The sequence below is a fragment of the Hyla sarda genome, chromosome 3 (genome assembly GCF_029499605.1).
Source record: "Hyla sarda isolate aHylSar1 chromosome 3, aHylSar1.hap1, whole genome shotgun sequence".
Classification (NCBI taxonomy): domain Eukaryota; kingdom Metazoa; phylum Chordata; class Amphibia; order Anura; family Hylidae; genus Hyla; species Hyla sarda.
In genome coordinates, this window is record NC_079191.1 from 62,594,214 (window position 1) to 62,614,033 (window position 19,820).

General features: G+C 42.5%; 1 long non-coding RNA gene across 1 annotated transcript; it reads left to right on the forward strand.

The window, feature by feature from the left end:
* The first annotated feature begins 4,416 nt into the window (after positions 1 to 4,416).
* LOC130361361 (uncharacterized) lies at positions 4,417 to 7,174 on the forward strand. The gene is made up of 3 exons (XR_008890979.1): positions 4,417 to 4,491; positions 5,596 to 5,668; positions 6,768 to 7,174. It is a non-coding gene; the product is annotated as an uncharacterized LOC130361361 (long non-coding RNA).
* Positions 7,175 to 19,820: the final 12,646 nt, after the last annotated feature.

Genomic DNA, 19,820 nt, shown 5'->3' on the forward strand with positions numbered 1-19,820 from the left:
ATCCCTTTTTCAATAGACAGACCGCAGATTTAAGACATAACTGTACTGTAAAGAAAAATCTATAAGTTAATGTAATAAATCACATACTATAACTGATTATTGCCATTTAAAACTATGAAAAATACATTATGTTGATTATAAAACAGAAATACAGAATGGAGACAACCGTCTGTGGCTCAAGCTCGACTGCCCCTTTCTTTGAGTGGCCCCTCAATGTTGTGGAAACGGGTGGAGGACATTGTCTCCATTAGAATGGGTCCCCCTACGATGCTTCGGCTGTTGATCTGAAGTGCATTCTGTGCTTTGGAACCTCGGGGGCAAACTGTATTTCTGTTATTAATTTTTAGTTTAGCAATTCCCACCGAAACATGGTTAACATCTATCCTAAATTTCTGCACAAAATTGATAAAAGACATTCCAAGAAATATTTTGCCAAATAAAAATATATAAAATATTGATGAAATTGATGAATAATAATAACAACAAAAATAACAGTTTTTGATTAAAAAACAAAAAAACAAAAATAATTTATAAAATATTTTGCTCCTGCCCCCTTCCCCCAAAAATAAAAAAACATATATTACCCTTAAAATTTATGAATAAAGAAACAAAAAATAACACATACCCCAAACATTGCAAACACAAAACCCCCAAAAACCTAACAATAGTGTCTGTCAACATCATCCTGGGAGGGATAATACACTGCACTACAATAGAAATAAAAATCCCTATCATCTATATTTCAATGGGTTCCATCTTTTCTTTTGTTCTTTTTTCTAATGCGGTTTTATAATCCCTGAGACAAGTAGTTCTGGCCCTAGAGTGTTATATATATTAGCGTCTGTAGCACGTATAAGGGACATGTTATCATACCTGTGTCTTTTTATAGGTGATTGATGCCCGGTGAGAGGGTGAAAGGGACCTATACCCCCGTCAGCTGCAGGAAAGGAACAAAGAGACAGGTAATTAATATTTATATTAATTACTGATAACAATCAGGCTAGATATAACATCTAGACCTGCAGAGATATCATAGTCTCTACCTTATACATGAAGATATATGTGTTTTTAATAAGTATATCGTCTATAGACAGCTTCTTATATAACACAACTGTGTCTCAGGTACAGAGATTGGGAACATTTATGATTTCTAATATCTGTTTTTTATTTGTAGTAATCCCTTTTTCAATAGACAGACCGCAGATTAAGACATAACTGTACTGTAAAGAAAAATCTATAAGTTAATGTAATAAATCACATACTATAACTGATTATTGCCAATTAAAACTATGAAAAATACATTATGTTGATTATAAAACAGAAATACAGAATGGAGACAACCGTCTGTGGCTCAAGCTCGACTGCCCCTTTCTTTGAGTGGCCCCTCAATGTTGTGGAAACGGGTGGAGGACATTGTCTCCATTAGAATGGGTCCCCCTACGATGCTTCGGCTGTTGATCTGAAGTGCATTCTGTGCTTTGGAACCTCGGGGGCAAACTGTATTTCTGTTATTAATTTTTAGTTTAGCAATTCCCACCGAAACATGGTTAACCTCTATCCTAAATTTCTGCACAAAATTGATAAAAGACATTCCAAGAAATATTTTGCCAAATAAAAATATATAAAATATTGATGAAATTGATGAATAATAATAACAACAAAAATAACAGTTTTTGATTATAAAACAAAAAAACTAAAATAATTTATAAAATATTTTGCTCCTGCCCCCTTCCCCCAAAAATAAAAAAACATATATTACCCTTAAAATTTATGAATAAAGAAACAAAAAATAACACATACCCCAAACATTACAAACACAAAACCCCCAAAAACCTAACAATAGTCTCTGTCAACATCATCCTGGGAGGGTTAATACACTGCACTGCAATAGAAATAAAAATCCCTATCATCTATATTTCAATGGGTTCCATCTTTTCTTTTGTTCTTTTTTCTAATGCGGTTTTATAATCCCTGAGACAAGTAGTTCTGGCCCTAGAGTGTTATATATATTAGCGTCTGTAGCATGTATAAGGGACATGTTATCATACCTGTGTCTTTTTATAGGTGATTAATGCCCGGTGAGAGGGTGAAAGGGACCTATACCCCCGTCAGCTGCAGGAAAGGAACAAAGAGACAGGTAATTAATATTTATATTAATTACTGATTACAATCAGGCTAGATACAACATCTAAACCTGCAAAGATGTCATAGTCTCTACCTTATACATGAAGATATATGTGTTTTTAATAAGTATTTCGTCTATAGACAGCTTCTTATATAACACAACCATGTCTCAGGTACAGAGATTAGGAACATTTATGATTTCTAATATCTGTTTTTTATTTGTAGTAATTCCCTTTTCAATAGACTGACCGCAGATTTAAGACATAACTGTACTGTAAAGAAAGATCTATAAGTTAATGTAATAAATCACATACTATAACTGATTATTGCCATTTAAAACTATGAAAAATACATTATGTTGATTATAAAACAGAAATACAGAATGGAGACAACCGTCTGTGGCTCAAGCTCGACTGCCCCTTTCTTTGAGTGGCCCCTCAATGTTGTGGAAACGGGTGGAGGACATTGTCTCCATTAGAATGGGTCCCCCTACGATGCTTCGGCTGTTGATCTGAAGTGCATTCTGTGCTTTGGAACCTCGGGGGCAAACTGTATTTCTGTTATTAATTTTTAGTTTAGCAATTCCCACCGAAACATGGTTAACATCTATCCTAAATTTCTGCACAAAATTGATAAAAGACATTCCAAGAAATATTTTGCCAAATAAAAATATATAAAATATTGATGAAATTGATGACTAATAATAACAACAAAAATAACAGTTTTTGATTAAAAAACAAAAAAACAAAAATAATTTATAAAATATTTTGCTCCTGCCCCCTTCCCCCAAAAATAAAAAAACATATATTACCCTTAAAATTTATGAATAAAGAAACAAAAAATAACACATACCCCAAACATTGCAAACACAAAACCCCCAAAAACCTAACAATAGTGTTTGTCAACATCATCCTGGGAGGGATAATACACTGCACTACAATAGAAATAAAAATCCCTATCATCTATATCTCAATGGGTTCCATCTTTTCTTTTGTTCTTTTTTCTAATGCGGTTTTATAATCCCTGAGGCAAGTAGTTCTGGCCCTAGAGTGTTATATATATTAGCGTCTGTAGCATGTATAAGGGACATGTTATCATACCTGTGTCTTTTTATAGGTGATTAATGCCCGGTGAGAGGGTGAAAGGGACCTATACCCCCGTCAGCTGCAGGAAAGGAACAAAGAGACAGGTAATTAATATTTATATTAATTACTGATAACAATCAGGCTAATTATATCATCTAGACCTGCAGAGATGTCATAGTCTCTACCTTATACATGAAGATATATGTGTTTTTAATAAGTATATCGTCTATAGACAGCTTCTTATATAACACAACTGTGTCTCAGGTACAGAGATTGGGAACATTTATGATTTCTAATATCTGTTTTTTTATTTGTAGTAATCCCTTTTTCAATAGACAGACCGCAGATTTAAGACATAACTGTACTGTAAAGAAAAATCTATAAGTTAATGTAATAAATCACATACTATAACTGATTATTGCCATTTAAAACTATGAAAAATACATTATGTCGATTATAAAACAGAAATACAGAATGGAGACAACCGTCTGTGGCTCAAGCTCGACTGCCCCTTTCTTTGAGTGGCCCCTCAATGTTGTGGAAACGGGTGGAGGACATTGTCTCCATTAGAATGGGTCCCCCTACGATGCTTCGGCTGTTGATCTGAAGTGCATTCTGTGCTTTGGAACCTCGGGGGCAAACTGTATTTCTGTTAATAATTTTTAGTTTAGCAATTCCCACCGAAACATGGTTAACCTCTATCCTAAATTTCTGCACAAAATTGATAAAAGACATTCCAAGAAATATTTTGCCAAATAAAAATATATAAAATATTGATGAAATTGATGAATAATAATAACAACAAAAGTAACAGTTTTTGATTAAAAAACAAAAAAACTAAAATAATTTGTAAAATATTTTGCTCCTGCCCCCTTCCCCCAAAAATAAAAAAAACATATATTACCCTTAAAATTTATGAATAAAGAAACCAAAAAAACACATACCCCAAAACATTACAAACACAAAACCCCCAAAAACCTAACAATAGTCTCTGTCAACATCATCCTGGGAGGGATAATACACTGCACTGCAATAGAAATAAAAATCCCTATCATCTATATTTCAATGGGTTCCATCTTTTCTTTTGTTCTTTTTTCTAATGCGGTTTTATAATCCCTGAGACAAGTAGTTCTGGCCCTAGAGTGTTATATATATTAGCGTCTGTAGCATGTATAAGGGACATGTTATCATACCTGTGTCTTTTTATAGGTGATTAATGCCCGGTGAGAGGGTGAAAGGGACCTATACCCCCGTCAGCTGCAGGAAAGGAAAAAAAAGACAGGTAATTAATATTTATATTAATTACTGATAACAATCAGGCTAGATACAACATCTAAACCTGCAAAGAGGTCATAGTCTCTACCTTATACATGAAGATATATGTGTTTTTAATAAGTATATCGTCTATAGACAGCTTCTTATATAACACAACCATGTCTCAGGTACAGAGATTAGGAACATTTATGATTTCTAATATCTGTTTTTTATTTGTAGTAATCCCTTTTTCAATAGACAGACAGTAGATTTAAGACATAACTGTACTGTAAAGAAAAATCTATAAGTTAATGTAATAAATCACATACTATAACTGATTATTGCCATTTAAAACTATGAAAAATACATTATGTTGATTATAAAACAGAAATACAGAATGGAGACAACCGTCTGTGGCTCAAGCTCGACTGCCCATTTCTTTGAGTGGCCCCTCAATGTTGTGGAAACGGATGGAGGACATTGTCTCCATTAGAATGGGTCTCCCTACGATGCTTCGGCTGTTGATCTGAAGTGCATTCTGTGCTTTGGAATCTCGGGGGCAAACTGTATTTCTGTTATTAATTTTTAGTTTAGCAATTCCCACCGCAACATGGTTAACCTCTATGCTAAATTTCTGCACAAAATTGATAAAAGATATTCCAAGAAATATTTTGCCAAATAAAAATATATAAAATATTGATGAAGTTGATGAATAATAATAACAACAAAAATAACAGTTTTTGGTTAAAAAACAAATAAACAATAATAATTTATAAAATATTTTGCTCCTGCCCCCTTCCCCAAAAATAAAAAAACATATATTACCCTTAAAATTTATGAATAAAGAAACAAAAAATAACACATACCCCAAACATTGCAAACTCAAAACCCCCAAAAACCTAACAATAGTGTCTGTCAACATAATCCTGGGAGGGGGTGATACACTGCACTACAATAGAAATAAAAATCCCTATCATCTATATCTCAATGGGTTCCATCTTTTCTTTTTGTTCTTTTTTCTAATGCGGTTTTATACTCCCTGAGACAAGTAGTTCTGGCCCTAGAGTGTTATATATATTAGCGTCTGTAGCATGTATAAGGGACATGTTATCATACCTGTGTCTTTTTATAGGTGATTGATGCCCGGTGAGAAGGTGAAAGTGACCTATACCCCTGTCAGCTGCAGGAAAGGAACCAAGAGACAGGTAATTAATATTTATATTAATTACTGATAACAATCAGCCTAGATATAACATCTAGACCTGCAGAGATGTCATAGTCTCTAACTTATACATGAAGATATATGTGTTTTTAATAAGTATATCGTCTATAGAGAGCTTCTTATATAACACAACTGTGTCTCAGGTACAGAAATTGGGAACATTTATGATTTCTAATATCTGTTTTTTATTTGTAGTAATCCCTTTTTCAATAGACAGGCCGCAGATTTAAGACATAACTGTACTGTAAAGAAAAATCTATAAGTTAATGTCATAAATCACATACTATAACTGATTATTGCCATCTAAAACTATGAAAAATCCATTATGTTGATTATAAAACAGAAATACAGAATGGAGAACAACCGTCTGTGGCTCAAGCTCGACTGCCTATTTCTTTGAGTGGCCCCTCAATGTTGTGGAAACGGGTGGAGGACATTGTCTCCATTAGAATGGGTCCCCCTACTATGCTTCGGCTGTTGATCTGAAATGCATTCTGTGCTTTGGAATCTCGGGGGCAAACTGTATTTCTGTTATTAATTTTTAGTTTAGCAATTCCCACTGCAACATGGTTAACCTCTATCCTAAATTTCTGCACAAAATTGATAAAAGACATTTCAAGAAATATTTTGCCAAATAAAAATATATAAAATATTGATGAAATTGATGAATAATAATAACAACAAAAATAACAGTTTTTGATTAAAAAACAAAAAAACTTATTTATAAAATATTTTGCTCCTGCCCCCTTCCCCCAAAAATAAAAAAACATATATTACCCTTAAAATGTATGAATAAAGAAACAAAAAATAACACATACCCCAAACATTACAAACACAAAACCCCCAAAAACCTAACAAAAGTCTCTGTCAACATCATCCTGGGAGGGATAATACACTGCACTGCAATAGAAATAAAAATCCCTATTATCTATATCTCAATGGGTTCCATCTTTTCTTTTGTTCTTTTTTCTAATGCAGTTTTATAATCCCTGAGACAAGTAGTTCTGGCCCTAGAGTGTTATATATATTAGCGTCTGTAGCATGTATAAGGGACATGTTATCATACCTGTGTCTTTTTATAGGTTATTTTATAGGACCTACAGGCTTTGCAACCAATGTGCTGTAATCCAGCCTCCTTAGAATATAATGGGCTGTAGTCTCTAAATTCACTTAATTCCTGGCACTCAAGCAAGCACAATCAGCATATACTACTCAATTCATCTCAGCTAGGCCAAAGCCTAAAGAACCTGCAGCCACTTCAAAACGTGAGTTATCAAGCTATATCTACAAATTCCTAGTGACTACTATTCAACTCAAGCCTACAATTAGTAGCACAGTGGCCGGCAGAAATCTCAATACTACAAGTCCCAGCAAGCCTGCAAGGTATCCTGCATCCCGGTTGCCTCTAGGGAAACTGCATCATTGTAAAGACTGTTCCATGAGAAGTTTAAGTAAAAGTTCCAGTTATCTCATAATTCCTGCTGTGGACATTCCATTATCTCCTGCCGTTTTTGGGCTGGTTGTCGGCAGGGCCTTCTACAGAAAACAACCGCACCCTGGTGTCACGACAAATTAGGGGTTAATACCACATTACCCCACAGGGTTAATACCACCAGACCCTGCAACACCATTGCCTCACCCCGCTTACCACACTTTACTTTTTTGAGACTTTATTGGTTTGGGTCTTGCTTGCTTCTCTCCGCTCGCTGTAGTCGACCATTTTTCATTTTATTTGGGATGTCCTAGGTGTTTGCCAAGTTTTTGTTACAGTGGGTCGTAAAAATTAAAAATTTAAATTCTATTGTAACTCATGATTTTTTATTTTTACAAGGGGTTACCGCAGAAAAAGCACCATGAAATTTGTTTCCCAATTTCTCTTGATTCTGGAAATACCCCATATGTGGATGTAAGTTGGGGGCCATGTTGCCTTTACACAGCCCCCATGGTGTCAGAACAGCGGTAACCCCCCACAAGTCACCCCAGTTTGGAAACTGCACCACTGCAATTAACATTTATACCCCACTTGCATTTGACAGATTTTTGGAAGATTGCTTTGCATCCACATATAGGGTATATCTGTACTTGGAAAAAATAGGGTTACAAATTTTGGGGGACTTTTTTCCTTTTGCCCCTTGTGAAAAAGAAAAGTTGGGGGTTGCACTAGCATGTTAGTGTAAAAAAAAAAATTTTTTTTACACTAATATGCTGCAGTTGACCCATACTTTTAATTACCACAAGCAGTAAAAGAAGAAAAAGACCCCCAAAATTTGCAACACAATTTCTCTCAAGTACGAATATACCTCATATGTGGACGTAAAGCGATCTGTGGGCACACAACAGGGCTCAGGAGTGAGAGAGCACCATGTTCATTTGAGGCCTAAATTAATGATTTGCACATGCATCCTTGCAGAGGTTCTAAAATAAACGCAATAGTAAAAACAACCACATTTGACCCCATTTCGGAAACCACACCCCTCAAGAAATGCAACAAGGGGTGCAATGAGTATTTACACCGTACTGGTGTTCAACAGATTTTAAGAACAGTAGGCTGTGCATTTGTAAAATTTTATTTTTCATATTACGGACCACCGTTCCAAAAATCTTTCAGACACCTGTGGGGCGTAAATGCTCACTGCACCCCTTGTAATATTCCTTGAGGGGTGTAGTTTCCAAAATGTGGTCACATATGGTATTCCACCCAAATCTCACACAAAATAAACTAAAATGTATTTATGTAAGAAACACTTTAAAGTAGGTAAATTTCCATGACCAATAATACTGGTATACAAGGAGTAAATATATACCACAACACAAAAACTGGATATTTTCTGATCTGCGGCGTCCTCTTTCCTTTTCTTCTTTGTCTGGATCAGACCACCATGTCGATCTCTTACCATCTGCAGGGCAAACATGTCAGACTCTACATTTTTTCAGTGTCCTCCCACCTATAGGCCCACAAACTGTAATAATCCCCTTCAGGTAGGTAGGTAGCCAGGTAAATAGGTAACTAGGTAGGTAGATCAGGAAGCCAGATATGTAGGTAAGTGACTAGCCAGGTAGGTAGGTAGGTAGGTAGGGGGCTAGCAAGGTAGTTAGGCAGCCATGTATGAAGGCCATGCATGTAGTTAGGTAGCCAGGTATGTAGGTAAGTAGTTAGGCATCCAGGTATAAAGTTAGGTAGCCCCCCCTTCCCTGTAGATATAGACAGCAGAGTTAACTCCCCTTCCTTGTAGGCATAGGCAGCAGAGTTAACCCCCTTTCCCATAGGTGTAGGCAGCAGATTTAACCCCCCTCCCCTGTAGGTATAGGAACAGAGTAGATCCCTCCCCCTTTCCCTATAGGTATAGGCATCAGTTAACCCCCCCTTTCCCCATAGGTATAGGCAGCTGTTACCCCCCCCCCTTTCTCCATAGGAATAGACAGCAGTTAGTTTCCCCCCCCCTCTCCCTTTTAAAGATTCCAAATCTCCTCCACTCCACCACATAGTACATCTGACTTTCTAAAAAATATCCCTGTATATCAGGAAATTTAAGTCCTCCTTTCTCTCTTCCTTTACTTAAGTATTCTATTTTTATCCTCGTTCTTTTCCTTCCCCATATTAGGGCGTTTAGCATAGCTATTATCCTTCTAAAAATTCCTTTCTCGCACCAGATAGGGGCCGCTACGAAGATGTATAATAGTTTTGGTAGAATTACTGTTTTAATTAAGACTATCCTCTCTGCTCTCGTAAGATTCAGTTTATTCCATGTTCTTACCTTGTTTTCCAATTTTTTTTAATCAATGGGTATATGTTTATTTTGTGATATTCTCCTATTTTCCCAGATATCTGTACACCTAAATAAGAAACACGTTCTCCTTTATCCAGGATTCTAAGCTCCTTATTGATTCCAAGTTCTACTTTACCTAATGGAAGTAGCACTGATTTCTCCCAGTTTATAACCAAACCTGAATAGTTGCCATATTCCCCAATCACTTCCATAACCTTCTCTATGGAGTTTTCTAGCTTTTTCAAATATAATAATAAGTCGCCTGCGTATATTGATATTTTATCCCCATCCCCCTCCAATCCAAATCCTTTTATTTGCTGATCTTCTCTGACTTTAACCGCTAGGGGTTCGAACACTAGCGCAAAAAGTAGAGGAGATAAGGGGCATCACTGTCTTGTACCCCGGGTCACTAAAAAACTCTCTGATCTTTTCCCTTCTATATTTATTCTAGCTTCCGCTCCATTATATAGCATCTTGATCATTTCTATATAATCCTTCTGACACCCATATTTTTCCAGTACTCCCCATAGGAACTCCCACTCCACCCTGTCAAACGCTTTACTTGCGTCAAGTGACATGATGGAGTGGGTTCCCTCTCTTCCCTCCACCGACTGTACTCCAGTAAGGGTCCTGTAGATATTATGCTAGGTCATCCTACCTGGGATAAATCCGCATTGATCTTCATGCACCAGTTCCCCTACCTTTCTTTCCAAACGCAATGCCAGAGCCTTCGCCAGGATCTTTACATCCGTGTTCAATAATGATATTGGACGATGTGATTCCATTTCTTTCTTATCTTTATTCGGTTTCAACAGTAATATTGTTTCTGCTTCTTTCATTGTTTCGGGTAAGGTTCCTGTTTTTAAAGAACTATTTATAGTTCTAAGCAGGGCTGGGATAAGGATTCTCCTAAATTTCCTATATATTTCAAACGGGAACCCCTCCGTGCTGGTACTTGTGTTCCCGTTGATCTCATTTAAAGCTTCTTCTAACTCCCTAAGGGTCATTGGGCCCCCCGTTTCTTTCTCTTGTTGTATTGATGTCATAGCGAGCACTCCGGTCCCCGCCTCCGGACCAGAGCGCCCGCGTTCTCGCCTACTCTCTCCGGGATCCCGGCGTCTCCCGCTCGGACATACCGACCGGGAGCACGGGATTCCTTGTGTCGGGGATGCGGCTGCCGTGGCGGCTAGTCCCCACTCAAGCGCCGCGTCCCTGTCTAACTCACCCAGCACCTCGCTCCATACGCCGACTCTCTTTGCTTCTCAACATGCGCGTCCCTGCTCTCTAGGGCGCGCGCACGCCGCCTTCAGTAAATTTAAAGGGCCAGCGCACCATTGATTGGTGCGCTGGCTAATTGTTCCCTGCTCCTTCCCCATAAAAGTTACCTGCCCCTTTCTGCCCTTGCCAGATCTTTGTGCCCTAGTGCCTCTGAGAAAGCTTTCCATATTGTGTGTATTGCCTTGCCTGTTGCCGAACCCATTGCTACCGCCTACTCGCCTTTGAACCCTTGCCGCCTGCCCTGACCTCTGCTTCGTCCGACTACGCTCCTGCCTGCTCCCTGTGTACCACGCCATATCAGCTGCCAGAGAGGTTGAGTTGCTACTGGAGGATACGACCTGGTGGTTACCGCCGCAGCAAGTCCATCCTGCCTTGCGGTGGGCTCTGGTGAAAACCAGTAACCACTTAAAACCGGTCCTCTGGTACAACCCGCGCCTTCGCCTCTCTGGTCAAGAGGATCCACTACCAGTCCTGCCGGTAAGATCCGGCCATGGATCCCGCTGATGTTCCTCTGCCAAACCTAGCGGACCTCACCTCCATTGTGGCCCAGCAAGGTCAGCAGCTAGCCCAGCTAACTGCCATGCTGCAGCAGCTCCTGCTGTCTCAGCAACAGCCAGCTCCTCCGCTTGCATCTGCTGTATCTCCTCCGCCCGCAGTTGCCACCGGTTCCAGAGTCCGCCTATCCCTGCTGGACAAGTGTGACGGAGATCCCAAGCAGTGCCGAGGGTTCCTATCACAGTGCTCTCTCCACCTCGAGATACTGTCTGACCAGTTTCCTTCCGAGCGAGCCAAGGTAGCCTTTATCCTCAGTCTGCTCTCCGGGAAGGCCCTGGCCTGGGCTACACCGCTATGGGCCGGCGCTGATCCTGCCACGTCCTCCGTCCAGAGCTTCTACCAAGAGTTCCGGAATGTTTTCGAGGAACCTGCCCGGGTTACCTCCACAGAGACTGCCTTACTAAATTTGTCCCAGGGAGGCTCTACTGTGGGTGACTACGCCATTCAGTTTCGCACCCTAGCCTCAGAACTGAACTGGAACAATGATACCCTTTGTACCACATTTAAGAAGGGACTTAACAGTGAAGTAAAGGACGGCCTGGCTGCACGTGAACTACCTTCCACCCTTAGTGACCTCATCTTGTTGGCCACTAGAATTGACAAGCGTTTCGCCGATAGGAACTCCTTCTTGAAAAAGGAAACGCTCAGCCAAGACGCTACCCTCGTCTGACTCACGTTTTCAGCGTCTACCTCAACCTCTCTCCGGGCCTCCAGCCGTGGAAGCCATGCAGGTGGATCGTTCACGCCTGACTCCGCAAGAACGAAGCCATCGCAGATACGAGAACCTGTGTATGTACTGCGCCAGTACTGAGCACTTCCTGCGAGACTGTCCTCTTCGTCCACCGCGTTCCAGAAAAGCTTGCACCTAATAAACATGGGAGAGGCGTTGCTAGGTGTGGATTCCTCCTCTCCACATCTCATCATATCCGTGCAGTTGTTCCTCTTGGATTCCGGTTCAGCCGGCAACTTCATTCACGCCTCCTTGGTTGACAAGTACCGCATTCCGGTTGTCCGCCTAACTAAGCCTCTTTTTATTTCTACGGTTAACGGTGAGAGACTCTCTGTCACTGTGCAGTTCCGTACCCTGCCACTGCAGATGGATATTGGAATTTTTCATACAGAGACTCTAGAGTTCCTAGTCCTTCCCTTCTGCTCCTCCGAACTCCTCCTGGGTCTGCCATGGCTACAACGTCACAGTCTTGTTCTGAACTGGTCATCAGGTAAAATCCTGCATTGGGGCCCCTGCTGTTCGGACCGGTGTCTCAAGCCTGCTCCTGTCAAGCGACTTTCGCAAGTTTCTCCGCCTCCAGGACTGCCTAAACCATATCATTGCTTTGCGGATGTCTTCTGCAAAAAACAAGCCGAGGTCCTTCCTCCTCACAGACCCTATGATTGTCATATCGACCTTATGCCTGGTTGTACGCCATCCCGGGGTAGAATTTATCCTCTCTCACCTCCTGAGACTCTTGCCATGTCCGAATATATTCGTGAAAACCTACAGAGAGGATTCATAAGGAAGTCTTCTTCTCCTGCTGGGGCTGGTTTCTTCTTCGTGACCAAGAAGGACGGTTCCCTCCTCCCTTGCATAGACTACAGAGGACTCAATAAAATCACCATTAAGAACCGTTACCCTCTGCCCCTAATCTCAGAGTTATTTGATCGCCTACGTGGGGCAAAGATTTTCACCAAATTGGATCTTCGAGGGGCCAATAATTTGGTTCGTATCCGGGAGGGCGACGAGTGGAAGACCGCCTTTAACACAAGAGACGGTCACTTTGAGTACCTGGTGATGCCCTTCGGCCTCTGTAATGCACCAGCCGTCTTCCAGGAATTCGTCAACGATATCTTCAGGGACTTACTCTACTCCTGTGTGGTCGTATACTTGGATGACATCCTTGTCTTCTCCTCCGACCTGGACCAACACCGGGTCCATGTGCGACAAGTGCTTACCCGCCTGAGGAGAAATCGTCTATACGCCAAGATCGAAAAATGTCTTTTTGAGCAGTCCTCCTTGCCTTTTCTTGGGTTACATTATTTCTACTCAAGGACTTCAAATGGACCCCGCCAAGCTCTCGGCGGTTTTGGATTGGCCACGCCCCTCTGGACTCCGAGCCATACAAAGGTTTTTGCGCTTCGCTAATTATTACAGACAATTCATCCCTCACTATTCCACTCTGGTGTCCCCAATTGTGGCCTTTACTAAAAAGGGCGCTAGCCCTAAATCCTGGCCTTCCCAAGCTAAAGAAGCCTTCCAGTCCCTGAAGGTCACCTTTGCCTCAGCACCGGTTCTCTCTAGACCTGATTCCACCAAGCCCTTTTCTCCCGAAGTGGATGCCTCCTTGGTGGGAGCCGGAGCCGTGCTCACACAGAAATCTTCCAAGGGCAAGACCTTAACTTGTGGCTTCCTTTCTAAAACATTCTTTCCCGCGGAGAGAAATTATTCCATAGGGGACAGAGAACTGTTGGCTATTAAATTAGCACTGGAGGAATGGAGACATCTTCTTGAGGGAGCCACCCATCCTGTGAATATCTTTACGGACCACAAGAACCTGGCCTATCTCCAGTCTGCTCAAAGACTAAATCCTAGTCAGGCTCGCTGGTCTCTGTTCTTCGCCCGTTTTAATTTTGAGATCCATTTCCGTCCGGCTTCTAAGAACATTAGGGCAGACTCTCTGTCTCGCTCTTCTGATGTGGCGGGCGACGAGTTAACACCTCAACACATTATCCCACTAGAACGCCTGATTGCAGTCGCTCCTGCGGAACTGAGCCATCTTCCTCCTGGCAAATCCTACGTACTTCCACGTCACCGGGTGCAAATTCTCAAGTGGGGCCACGCTTCTCATTTCGCTGGTCATCCCAAAGGTATTGGTGGCCTTCTCTTGAAAAGGATGTCTCGGACTTCGTCCAAGCCTGGAGATTTGTGCCCAAGATAAGTCGCCTGGAATGAGACCTGCAGGCCTCCTCTTACCTCTTCCTGTTACAGAGATTCCCTGGTCTCATATTGCTATGGACTTTGTTACTGATCTTCCCACCTCCCATGGCAACTCCGTTATTTGGGTCGTGGTAGACCGCTTCTCCAAGATGGCTCACTTTGTGCCCTTGCCGGTCTTCCCTCTGCACCCGTGTTGGCCAAACAGTTCTTTCAACACATCTTCCGCCTCCATGGCCTCCCTAAGCATATTGTCTCTGATCGTGGCGTGCAGTTTGTCTCCAAGTTCTGGAGAGCCCTATGTGGTCTGCTCGGGATCAAGTTGGACTTTTCCTCTTCATACCATCCACAGTCTAACGGCCAAGTGGAACGGGTGAACCAAATTTTGGGGAACTATCTGCGTCACTTTGTATCCTCACGCCATGACGATTGGGCGGATCTACTTCCATGGGCGGAGTTCTCCTACAACTACAAACAATCTTCTGCTTCCAACAAGTCTCCTTTCTTTGTAGTTTTTGGCCATCATCCTCTTCCTCCTCTGCCACGATATCCCACTCCTTCTTCCGTGCCTGCCGTTAACACTCTGGTACAAGATTTTTCCTCCATCTGGCGAGAGACTCACGCTGCCCTCCTCGTGTCTTCCTCCCGTATGAAACTTCAAGCAGACAAGAAACGCAGAGCTCCTCCGGATTTCCGCCCAGGCGACAAAGTATGGCTGTCCTCCAAGTACATTCGTTTTAGGGTCCCGAGTTACAAATTGGGTCCACGCCATATCAGCTGCCAGAGAGGTCGAGTTGCTACTGGAGGATACGACCTGGTGGTTACCGCCGCATTAAGTCCATCGCCTCTCTGGTCAAGAGGATCCACTACCAGTCCTGCCGGTACGTGACAACCTCTCATTCTTAACCGCTTTTCCCCCAAGGTCACCGCTCCTGCTCCTGTCACTGGGTCCTCTGACGTCTTCTCGGTAAAAGAAAGCCTCGCCTCCAAGGTCGTCAGAGGTAAAAAAAAAAAAATTTGTTGACTGGGAGAATTGTGGCTCCGAAGAGAGGTCTTGGGAGCCTGATAACAATATATTCAACAAGGAGCTCATCCATAGGTTCCTGGGCTCCAAAAAGAGGGAGAGACCTAAGGGGGGGGGGTACTGTAACACCAAGCGCTCCGGGTCCCGCGGCTTCCCCGGAGCACTCACGGTGTTCGGCTTGTAGCAGCGCTCTGGTCACTGTCCCTGACCGGAAGCGTTGTCCCCCTGCCTGCGGCGGGGATGCGATCCGCTTGGTGGGCTGTCCCCGCCCGCAGGTCGCATCCCAAGTGACTTACCAGTCGGGTCCTGCTGTGTCTTCCTCTAATTGTGTCTTCCACTAATTGGTGCCTGGCCCAATTAAGTTAAATGCATAAATACTCACTTCCTTTTCCTCCCCTTGCCGGATCTTGTTACCTTGTGCCAGAGAGAGCGTTTCTTGTGTCCCTTTGCTTGTGTATCCAGACCCTTTGCCGTTGCCCCTGACTACGAAACGTTGCTGCCTGCCTTGACCTTCTGCTACGTCTGACCTCGCCTTGCCTTGTCCCTGTGTACCGCACCTGTCTCAGCTGTCAGTGAGGTTGAGTCGCTATCGGGTGGAATGACCTGGGGGTTACCTGCCGCAGCGAGTCCATCCCGCTTTGCGGCGGGCTCTGGTTAAAACCAGTAACCGCTTAGATTCCGTTCCCCTGGTATGGCCCACGCCATCGCCTCACTGACACAGGGGATCCAATCCTGAGTCCTTCCTGCATACCAGTCCGGATCCTGACACCTGGCTTCCCTGTGGGAAGCCCATAAATTTGTAGTCATTGCATTGCTCTGGGATCCCGCCTCAAGAAGGATGCTTTGGCTCTCTCCCGGGATCTTAAGGCAGAGATTCGTAGATTAGAGGCATTGTTACTGTCCTCGCCCTCCCTTTCAGTCTTGCGGAGGCTAGTGGCTGCCCAGGCTCATCTGTGGGCCTTAGCCCTCCATAAAGTGGAGCATCTCATACTGAACATCTTATACTAAGCAGTGGTTTTATGAATGTGGTAATAAGGTCCACACTATGTTGGCACGGCACCTCCATTACCGTGCTGCTGCCCAGTCTCCCTCGGCTCTCAGGAACTCTTCTGGCACTCTTCACTATCACCCGGATGATGTCTTCCTTCTCTCTATTACCTCCCCTCTCAACTCCAGTCTGACCTGGTGGAGTGTGATCTCTCCTTTCTGTGGGCCTGTGACCTGCCATTCCTGTCAGCTACTGATGGAGCCTCCTTAAATGCTCCAATCACCTTGCAGGAGCTTCAGGAGGTGGTTCAGTCCCTTCCTTCAGGGCGCTCTCCTGGGCCAGACGGGTTCACTTATCTCTACTATCGGACGTTTGCTTCTCAACTTCTTCCTGGATGGGTGAGAGGTCCTGCAGTCGTTTTTATATTCCCTGATCACTCTCATTCCTAAACTGGACAAGGATCCTCATGATTGTTCAAGCTATCGGACTATCGCTCTCCTTAATGCTGATTTAAAGGTGTTTGCCAAGGTTTTTGCTAACTGTCTGTGCTGTTTTCTTCCCTCCCTTATCCATAAGCACCAGGTGGGTTTCATCCCCAGTCGTCAGGGTGCGGACAACACTAGGAGAGTGGTGGGTCTAATAGACTTGGTCAATCGGCGCTCGGAGCAGGCTTTGGTGCGGAAAAGGCCTTGAATAGGCTAGGTTGCGCTGAGGGGCCTCTACTCCTGCCCTACTGCCACTATCAAACTTCCTCATGTCACTTCCTCTAGCTTTCCTCTTTATAATGGCACTCGACAGGGGTGTCCGCTGTCTCCCCTGATTTTTGCTCTTTGTATTGAGCTTCTGGCTGCTCTAATCCGGGAGACCTGGATATCTCGGGTTTGTAGCTGCATGATTTCAAAAGCTCTCTTTTTGCGGATGATGCTCTTCTTACTCTGACCCATCCCCTGACATCCCTTCCTAATCTCTACAGGGTCCTGCAGTCCTATGGGGTGGTCTCGGGCTATAAGGTGAACCTATCTAAGACATGGGCGATGCCCTTTAATCTCAAGGTGTTTCTCTCCACTCTTCTTCGGGCTGATTACTTCTTTAAGTGGTCTCCCTTTGCTGTTAAAGGGGTACTCCTGCTCAGTGTTTGGAACAAACTGTTCCAAACGCTGGAGCCGGTGTAGGGAGCTTGTGATGTCATAGCCCCACCCCTCATGACATCACGCTCCACCCCCTCAATCCAAGTCTATGGGAGGGGGCGTGGCAGCCGTCTTGCCCCCTCCCATAGACTTGCATTGAGGGGACGGGTCAAATGCTGAGCAGCGGAGGACCCAGCCAATTTTCACTGTAGGACCCGGACACTTTATGAACATCTGATCACTTTCAATTTAACGATTAATAACTCTGGGATGCTTGTACCTTTCATTCTGATTCCGAGACAGTTTTTTCGTGACATATTCTACTTTATGTTAGTGGCAAAATTTTGTCGATACTTGCATCGTTTCTTGGTGAAAAATTCAAAAATTTGTTTTTAAATTTGAAGCTATCTGCTTATAAGGAAAATGAATATTCAAAATAAATGATATATTGATTCACATATACAACATATCTACTTTATGATTGCATCATAAAGTTGACATGTTTTTACTTTTGGAAGACATCAGAGAGCTTCAAAGTATAGCAGCAATGTTCCAATTTTTCACAAAATTTTCAAAATCGAAATTTTTCAGGGACCAGTTCTGTTTTGAAGTAGATTTGAAGGGCCTTCTTATTAGAAATACCCCACAAATGACCCAAAACTTCACTCCTCAAAGTATTCAAAATGACATTAAAAAGGTTTGTTAACCCTTTAGGTGTTTCACAGGAATAGCAGCAAATTGAAGGAGAAAATTCAAAATCTTCATTTTTTACACTGGCATGTTTTTGTAGACCCAGTTTTAGAATTTTTACAAGGGGTAAAAGGAGATAAATCTTCCTAAAATGTGTAACCCAATTTCTCGCGAGTAAAGAAATACCTCATTTGTGTATGTTCAGTGTTCGGCGAGTGCACTAGAGGGCTTAGAAGGGAAGGAGCGATTTTGGAGAGTGAGTTTTTCTGAAATGGTTTTTGTGGGGCATGTCGCATTTAGGAAGCCCCTATGGTGCCAGAACAGCAAATAAAACACATGGCATACTATTTTGGAAACTACACCCCTCAAGGCATGTAACAAGGGGTCCAGTGAGCCTTAACACACCACAGGTGTTTCACGGCTTTTTGTTAAAGTTGGACGTGTTAACGATTTTTTTTTTTCACTAAAATGCTAGTTTTCCCTCAAATTTTAAATTTTTACAAGGGATAATAGGACAAAATGACCCCGAAAAAGTGTAACCCCATCTCTTCTGAGTATGGAAATACCCCATGTGTGGACGTCAAGTGCTCTGCTGGCGCACTACAATGCTCAGAAGAGAAGGAGTCACATTTGGCTTTTGAAAAGCGAATTTAGCTGAAATGGTTTTTGGAGGGCATGTAGCATTTAGGAAGCCCCTATGATGCCAGGAAAGCAAAAAAAAAAAACACATGGCATGCTATTTTGGAAACTACACCCCTCAAGGAATGCAACAAGGGGTACGGTGAGCCTAAACACTTCACAGGTGTTTGACGACTTTTTGTTAAAGTCGGATGTGTCAATGAAAAAAAACATTTATTTTCACTAAAATGCTGTTTTTTCCCCCAAATTTTACATTTTTACAAGGGGTAATAGGAGAAAATGACCCTCAAAATTTATAACCCCATTTCTTCTGAATATGGAAATACCCAATGTGTGGATGGCAAGTGCTCTGCTGGTGCACTACAATGCTCAGAAGAGGAGGAGCGCCATAGAGCTTTTAGAGAATTTGGTTGGAATAGAAGCTGGGGGCCATGTGCGTTCACAAAGCCCCCCGTGGGGCCAGAACAGTGGAACCCCCCCACATGTGACCCCATTTTGCAAACTACACCCCTCACAGAATTTAATAAGGGGTGCAGTGAGTATTTACACCCCACTGGCATTTGACAGATCTGTGGAACAGTGGGATGTGCAAATGAAAAATTAAATTTTTCATTTTCACGGACCACTGTTCCAAAAATCTGTCAGACACCTGTGGGGCGTAAATGCTCACTGTACCCCTTATTACATAACGTGAGGGATTTAATTTCCAAAATGGGGTCAAATGTGAGAGCCAGAACAATGGACCAGAGCCAGAACAATGGACCCCCCCCCCTTCCATTGTTCTGGCTCTATGGGGGCTTTGTAAACACACGTGTCCTTCAATTCCGGACAAATCCTAATGGCGCTCCTTCTCTTCTGAGCATTGTAGTGCACCAGCAGAGCACTTTACATCCACATATGTGGTATGTTCTTACTCAGAAGAGATGGGGTTACAAATTTTGGTGGGCTTTTTATCCTATTTTTCCTTGTGAAAATGAAAAATTTAGGGTAACACCAGCATTTTAGTGAAACAAATTTTTTTTTTTCATTTTTCCATCCAACTTTGAAGAATTTTCATTAAACACCTGTGGGGTGTTTAGGCTCACTATACCCCTTGTTACGTTCCGTGAAGGGTGTAGTTTCCAAAATGGGGTCACAT